General features: G+C 37.5%; 1 protein-coding gene across 1 annotated transcript in view; it reads left to right on the top strand.

Annotated features, from left to right (window-relative positions):
- Positions 1–966: 966 nt before the first annotated feature.
- Positions 967–8,621, top strand: part of LOC105520551 (interferon-induced very large GTPase 1-like) — a 35,028-nt gene continuing 27,373 nt past the window's right edge. The window contains 1 exon segment of the mRNA XM_011954342.1: positions 967–1,040. The gene's annotated coding sequence lies outside the window, so the exon portion shown is untranslated.

Here is an 8,621-nt window from a genome sequence, read left to right as displayed (position 1 = left end):
AAAAAAAAAGAAAGAAAGAAACTATGAAATGTTAACTCAATATAAAGGGCTATTATCCTCAGAGGTGAAAGGCAAATAAGGGAGCTGATTTACAGGCATCTCTGTTCATTAGAGATAAGAAAAATGAGAGCTTTGGTTTAGATGGGCAGTTGCAGAGGCAACCATGGTTTCTTCTCTATGAGACCACATAGTGTCATGGAAAGAAAGCTAGACTTAGAGTTCTCCATCTGCTCCTTACTACCTGTATGTTCTTGGGTTTGCCATCTATCTCCTGAGGTTATTTTTCTTTTTCCTATCTTGAAAATGGCCATTACCCAAACCATTTCTCATTAAGATGATCAACTGACATATTTTAGTTTTCTATTGCTGCATAACTAATTACCACAAGCTTAGAGGTTTGAAATGGCACACATTTATTATTTTGTAGTTTCTGTAAGCCAGAAGTCCGGGCAAAGTACAGCTATGTTCTCTGCTTTAGGATGTCACCAGATTGTAATCTAGTGTTGACTGAGATCATGGTCTCATCAAGGATTTGACTGGAGCTCTGGTTTGAGTGTTTGTCTATTCTAAATTAATGTTGAAATTTAGTTCCTGTTATGGGAGTGTTAGAAGACGGACGTTTTGGGAGGTGAGAGGGCCATGAGGGTTCTTCCCTCATAGATAGAATTAACACTGTTATAAAAGGGTGATTTAAGCCCTCTTTTGCCTCTTTGCTCCTCTGCCATGTAAGGACATGGTGTTCCCAATGTAAACAAGGTACAGTTCCCATATGAACTGTGAACATATGGTGTTCACAAGAAAGCATAAACGGGCTCCCTTTCAATCAGCAGATTTAGAAACAAAAAACAAATACGAAAGTAAAACCTTAGAGCAGGAAGTTTTGCACTGCTCTGAGGATAAACTCAGTTTCCTGTCTCACATAAAGGGCCAAAGCCTGGGGTGAAGCTGTATGTCGGCAGCCCCAGCCCTAGAAAAGGAACCTACTCTCCATGCACGTCTCTCTGGAGCAACCTGAAGACAGGAGCTTGGCCTCAGGACAGGTAGGTGAAGAACAGAGGAAACAGAGAAGACAGAGATACAGCAACAGATCCAGAAACTAAAGTAGAAAGAGAAATTGATGTAAATAAACATAGGAAGCAGTCAGACACAAGGAGATTAAGACATGCTGGGAATACAAATGTGGATTTGGCATTGTCATTAATAGAGCACACTAATGTCCAATATGTGGCATTTAAGGGAAGAGAGTAAGCCAGATGGTAGGAAAAGAAAAAAGAGTGGTTCCAAAGAGCTACAAATCTGGGAGGAGTATATAATTGAAAGAGACAGAAAACATTTTGGTAACTTTTATTATCAAATAAAAACAAACAATATTTAGGTAAAGAGGGACTTTATTCAAAAGGATCATTACAACAAGAGGAAGGAGAGTATTGCAATAGGGAGAAGAATCCAACCATAAGAGCTATAAGCATCTCAAAGACCAGAAAGAAAAAGATTTCCTTTTATGGTGAAGGATCAACAAAGCTGGAAAGATACCAGTATGGGGATAGGGAAATAACCATGAAATGTTTTACCCAAGGTCAGCTGATTCTTAGAAGAGTCATTAAGGAGGGTTGTATGCTGGATCAGAAGAAGGGTAGATCAAAACTCACGAGCTTGGAAGAGGAAGAGAAATTTAACTGATATTCGGTCAAGTTAATAATCACTTTATTCCTACTGTCCAGTGAGGATAAACAGTTCAGCTAATCTTTTATAAAGCCGAGAATGAGAATTTAAAAAGTCTGTGTCTGGCCTATCATAAAAAAAAAAGAGAGACATAAGCCTTATCTAAGTCATATGAGGAAGAGTGGTTTTTTGCAATAATCTCTTTCTCAGAACACCAAAAAGTGGATGGATTTTCTTAACCATAACTGTTTTCCAGGAACAAAGGGCTCAAGTAAAAAGGTTTCACATTGTTAATTTGACTCATTTGAATAATAACTAGTATTGCAAACACAGAAAAGAGAGTTACTAACTGGACCTGGAAAATTAATGAAGCTTCACAAATAAAGAGAAACATGAACTGGGTCAGGAGTATAAAATCCTAAAGAAAGAAAGTAGGGAAGGGTTCATATAGTGAAATATGCAGAGTCAAGAAACACCTTGAGGTCCTTGAGGTGGAGGGAAGATGGCTGATGTGGCACTTAAGGGAAGAGAGTGAGCCAGATGGTAGGAAAAGGGAAAAGAGTGGTTATAAAAAGGAATTACAGAGGTTAATTGCTGCCAGATTATGAGGGGTCTTAAAGGCCAGGGTCACGTAGTTTTGATTGTATCTTAAAACAGTGTAGGATTTCAAAAGTTTGTAAACAAAGAAACAAATGATTTAAATACGATTTTCAGGATGGAATGTAGAAAATGGATCACAAGAGGAGTAAGAAAATAGATTCAAGGGCTACTCTTACAGAATAGGCAAATAGGGCTCACTAATGTCCAATATGTAATGGGTATTCAACAGGAAGCAAAATTATGAGGGAAGAACTAGGAAAACTAAGCTTCTATAACATAAAAGTTTCCTGCTTCACCAGTTCACCATCAAAACTAGGTGGATTTCCTTTATCAAAAATTTTCCTAGAAGAAGATATGACCAAAAGGCTAGAGCCAGGAATTTAGAATGAGTTTTTAATTGAATAAACCATTCTACATAGTTAATCCAACAAGTCCAAAGAACAACTCCAAATCCAAAGGAATAGTAAGATATAGGGTAGGTGTCAGAGTCTGAGGTAAACTAAAATTTGGTAGAAACTAGGAAAAGCAAGAAGGACATAAAGCATTACATAGTTAACAGCAGAGATAGCATCTCCTCAAAGAGGTACACTCTAACCACACAATCTAAAGTAGTCTTAAGTTACCTTTAACACCATTACTTCCTTAATTCTTTCTTAGCACTTAAAAAAATCTGAAAATATTATCACTTATTCATACATTTACATGTTCATGATCCTTCCTCTATTAAAATGTGAACTCTGTAAGGGTAGGGATCTAATCTATTCATCAGTCAACCCACAGCACCTAGAACTTTTCTCAACACACTGAAAGCCCTCAAAAAATATGTGTGAAGGCTGGGCATGGTGGCTCATGCCTGTAATTCCAGCACTTTGGGAGGCCAAGGTGGGTGGATCACCTGAGGTCAGGAGTTTGAGACCAGCCTGGCCAACATGGCAAAACACCGTTTCCACTAAAAATACAAAAATTAGCCATGTGTGGTGGCGGAACCTATAATCCCAGCTACTCGGTAGGCTGAGGCAGGAAAATCCCTTTAACTCAGGAGGCGGAGGTTGCAGTGAGCGAAGATCGAGATCACGCCACTTCGCTCCAGCCTGGGCAAAAGAGTAAAACTCTGTCTCAAAAAAAAAAAAAGTGTAAAACAAATTCTGGGATTTTTAGGTTATCTTTGATAAATCTCTAATTCATGTTACTTTGTGATCAATTTCACTTAAAGGAATTTTTCATGATAGATACAAGAAAGGAGAGGCCGTCAACAAAGACAGGTCCCTAGAATTAACAGGATGGAAATATTGTAGAGACATCTAACTTGGTAATTGAATGTGAGCATCAGGCTTATAGAGAACTTTTAAAGAAAAAGATGAAGGTAGAAGTGAGACTAAACAATGAGAATTAGATGGAATGAATTCATCAATTCATTACATCAACAAACATTTATTGAGCCAGATATGCTGAATTGAAATACTTTTTTGAGAAATCTAGAAACAATGAAAATATAAAGAAAGTAAAAATTTATAGAACAGGCAGGAACCAATTTGCATTTAAGTAGTATGGGAAGCCTCGAGCATGTTTTCTTGTCCAGAGTGAAGCAACCAAGAAAGTAAGATGCTCAAGATACCTTAGACTCAAGAGATAGAAAGCAAGACCCTAGGGGAGGTAAGTAGGAGCAGAATTTCAAGGACAGAGTTAGTTAGTATTGCACAGAGATTAAGGACACTTTTTTCCTTGGAGATCAGAGAAAAAAAAAACAAAAGGATGGCTACTATAGTCTTAAATTTGAAGGTGAAACGTTTGAATGTGACCAGATGGCTTCTCTAGAATTAGGAAGTGAGGCCATCAAAGGGGATAGAACCCTTAACATGCTCTGTTTGATATAAATCTTTTTGTCACCCTTAGCTTCTTCTCTAGGCTGCAGGATTTTAGGCTCAAAGACTCTCCCATGCATTTTCTTATTTCTCTCTCCAACCCTATTGTCTAGCAAAGTGCCTGGCACTAAGGAAGAGATAGATAATATGATTCAATATGAAACCATGAAGAGGTGATGTCTGATTGTGAGGACTGAAAGAAAGAGAGGTGTCTTTGGAGTCTGAAACGCTGGGAAGATGGGAGTATTATAAATTATTTTTGCCAGTTTTCTTTCTTTATGTGGAAGTGTACAGTGTTATTCTTTTGTATTTGACTTCTTTCTCACAACTTCATATTGTGAGATTAACCCATATTGTTGTGCAGAGCTGTGGTATTTGTTTTCATTGTTGTATAACATTCTATTGTATGAATATGTCAAACTTTATTTACCCATCTGGATGTGGATGGATATTTGGTTTATTTCCAGTTGTGACTTTTGTGAATAGTGCTGCCATGAACATTCTCATAGATGTGTCTTGGTGCAAATGTGCACATATTGGCATTTATCTAGAGATAGAAATCTTGGATTATTTCTGCCACTTTATATGTATCTATGATTTCTTGATTGGATTATTTTCCCTACCTTTGTTGTACTTATTAAAACCAATTCCATTTCATTGTAATCGCCTAAGGGAATCACCTTGCCCACTACCTAGAGAGAGCTGATTCATCAAGACAGGGGAATTGAAATAGAGAAAGAGTAATTCACACAGAGCCAGCTGTGTGGGAGACCGGAGTTTTATTATTACTCGAATCAGTCTCCCCAAGCATTCGGGGAGCAGGGTTTTTAAGGACAACTTGGCGCGCTGGGGGAGGCCAGTGAGCCAAGAGTACTGACTGGTCAGGGACGAAGTCATAGGGAGTTGAAGCTGTCTTCTTGCGCTGACTCGGTTCCTGGGTGGCGGTCCACAAGATTGGATGAACCAGTTTATCAATCTGGGTGATGCCAGCTGCTCCATCAAGTACAGGATCTACAATCTCTCAAGCAGTTTGATTTGCTTCAAATATCAAATCTACAAATCTTAGGAGCAGTTTAGAGAGGCTCAGAATCTTGTAGCCTCCAGCTGCATGACTCCTAAACCATAATTTCTAATCTTGTGGCTAATGTTAGTTCTACAAAGGCAATTTAGTCCCCAGGCAAGAAGGAAGTCTGCCCTGGGAAAGGGCTGCCACCATCTCTGTTTAAACTACAAACTAAGTTTCTCACAAAGCTAGTACAGCCCACACCCAGGAATGAACAAGGACAACTTGGAGGTTAGAAGCAAGATGGAGTTAGTTAAGTTAGATCTCTTTCACTGTCTCAGTCACAATTTTGCAAAGACGGCTTCATCATTATTCCATTAGTTGGGATATAATCACTCTTTTGTGTGAGTGTCATGACTGCATTCCATCATTATCTGAGACATTCAAAAACAATTTTCTATTAATTTTGCATAAATTCACTGTCACCACGACCACCACATACACTCTGTCCTCATCCACAAAACATTATCTTTTCTATATTGAACCAGCTAGAATTTTAATTAGAAACTGTTCCTAATTTTTACATTATACAACCACAAGTATTTTGCTAATAGTTTTACTTGTTCCTTTACTACTTTGATTGGTATATAATGTTAGGTTCTGGTCATATTATTTAGAATATGATATTACATATTTATATTATAATCATATCCTAAAATATTATATTATAAAAGGATACTTCCCAGAACTGCAATATGACCCGATTCTTTGCATTGAAAGTGTACATCAAATGTTGAAAAGAATAATTATAACAATAAAATTATAATTTCATTATTTAAAAATTTTGTTTTTATAGCTTAGTAATAATTTATAATTCTATTATTTTATTAAATATTATTATAATTGTAATAATTATATTATTCCTTGTGTTCAACATTAGATATGTACTTTCAATAATTTTACAATATTTCAAGCATTATAATAATTATTATAAATTATTTTATTATTTATTAGTACTTTGATTTACTCTGTTCAACAGTTGATGTATTTTTTCAATATCATCAGGTCATACTGCAGCTCTGGGAAGTGTTCCTCTATTGTTTCTTTGATCATTTTTCTCCTCTATTCTTTCTAATCTCTCCTTCTCAAAATTATGTTAGAGTCAGTCAGCATTGGCAGCACTTCTGGATCTATGTTCCATGTCTTTTTAGAGCTCACCCTTTTTCCATTTCTTTATCCTTTGAGGTTAAATTCTGAAACAACCCTCAGTTGAACATTCTAGCATAGCAGTATAGTCTTCAGGTGTGTTCATGCAAATATTCAGCCAGAAAGAATACTTTAGTTGGAAACCAGGATACAAAAACTCTCAAATGAGTTGTTTCTATATCCAGGCCATCCAAAATGGTAAAATTAATTTTTTGCACTCCCACATTTTCTCCGCTGAAAATGTCTCTAGGATAGTGTTTTTTCCTCTTTTTTTTCTTTTTTTTGGAGACAGAGTCTCACTCTGTTGCCCAGGCTAGAGTGCCATGGTGTGATCTCTGCTCACTGCAACCTCCGCCTCCTGGGTTTAAGTGATTCTCCTGCCTCAGCCTCCCAAGTTGCTGGGATTACAGGTGCACACCACCACACCCAGCTAATTTTTGTATTTTTAGTAGAGACGGGGGTTTCACCATGTTGGCCAGGCTGGTCTTGAACTCTGGACCTCAGGTGATCCACCCACCTCAGTCTCCCAAAGTGCTTGGATTACAGACAAGAGCCACTGTGCCCAGCCAGGATAGTGGTTTTTCAAAATGGGATTGAATACTTAACATTTGGAAGTATGTATTAAATGAACTTTGGAGTGTTTTAGAAAATGATAGTTTCTGAACAATAACTAGGCTTCACATGTCAAAACTTCTGTGACCGGGACTGGGAATTTTTTTAATGTCCCCGGCTGATTTTGTTTAAATAAAGATTGAGAACTGATTTGAAATATTAACTCATACTTCTTACTCTAAATTAGCTTAAAACCAAGCCTGTTTGATGCACCAATATGTCAGGTAAATCAGGCATAGAAGTCAAGACATTAAAAGCCTTCACACCTCCACTAGTTTGCTGCAGCATTTTCCTTTCCTTGAATGAATTCCTGCCTTCTCTGAATCTATATCCACAATAGACCAAAGCTGTATTATTGTATAGGAGGAAAAATTATTGTCCAAATTGTTGTCTAAATTTTTCCAGCATGCAAAAGTATGGGTAAATAATCTACCTCTAGCACACAAGTCCTTCTTTGTGGGTAACAGTAGAGCTGACAACAACTAAGGTACATTTTCCTCCTCCACTTCCATCTTCCCATCACTCACATACCTACTTCTTTCTCATTTGCATGACCCTAGCACCTGCTCTGAGGCATACAAGGCTACAAAGAAGGACTTGTTACCTTTGGAGACTATCAGAACAAGTTCCTAATACAAAAGACTCAGATGTACACACCATTTTATAGGTATATATTTTAGACAGTAAGTCTGTGAAATGAGAAAACATGATCTTGAAAAAGATGTAATTCTGTTACTTGTTATTACATCCTTCCTGGAACCGAAAAAGTTGACTTTTCATGTAACTGCAAAGGAGTTCCCTCCCAGATACTCTGGACAAAGGAACGGATCCCTTCTTCATTCCCTAACTATAAAGATAATTACCTTCTGAAAAAAAAATACCAAAGTGTGTTCTGAAACTACCTACACCTAGTCAATGGTTTTGCATTAATCCTCAGTAAAGATCAATTTAGTAAGCTTCATAACTACCAGGGACTCAGTCTTTGGTGAGAACTAAATATATGAATTAATTTCCACATTGCTCTAGAGAAAGATATCTTTCTCTGGAGTTTTACTTATTCCTTAACTAATTTGGTTGAAAGATATCTTTCTTTAGAGCAATGTGGAAATTAATTCATATATTTAGATATTAATTCACATATTAATTCATATATTTAGATATATTTAGTTCAAAGGTGAAATCTTTTTGTGTTTTGCCTGATGATCAAAAGTGATATCCTGGCTGGGCATGGTGACTCGTGCCTGTAATCTCAGTCCTTTGGGAGGCCAAGGTGGGTGGGTCACCTGAGGTCAGGAGTTCAAGACCAGCCTGGTCAACATGGTGAAACCCCATCTCTACTAAAAATACAAAAAATTAGCTGGTCATGGTTGTGCGTGCCTGTAGTTCCAGCTACTTGAGACGCTGAGGCAGGAGAATCGCTTGAACCCGGGAGACGGAGGTTGCAGTGAGCCAAGATCATGCCATTGCACTCCAGCCTTGGTGACAAGAGTGAAACTCCATCTCAAAAACAAAATGAAACAAAAAAAGTCGTGTCCTTTAGGATACAAACTGATGTTCCCAAATTACTAATAGATCATATCAAAAGGCTGCCAGCTCCCATCAGGGAAAGTCATCTTGAAAACTCTCTTCTGACCCATTTCACTCTTACACATTGCCTCGCAGAGCTTACTCATGCA

Source organism: Colobus angolensis, unplaced genomic scaffold (genome assembly GCF_000951035.1).
Source record: "Colobus angolensis palliatus isolate OR3802 unplaced genomic scaffold, Cang.pa_1.0 Scaffold381, whole genome shotgun sequence".
Lineage (NCBI taxonomy): Eukaryota > Metazoa > Chordata > Mammalia > Primates > Cercopithecidae > Colobus > Colobus angolensis.
This window is presented reverse-complemented; position numbering and strand designations above follow the sequence as displayed.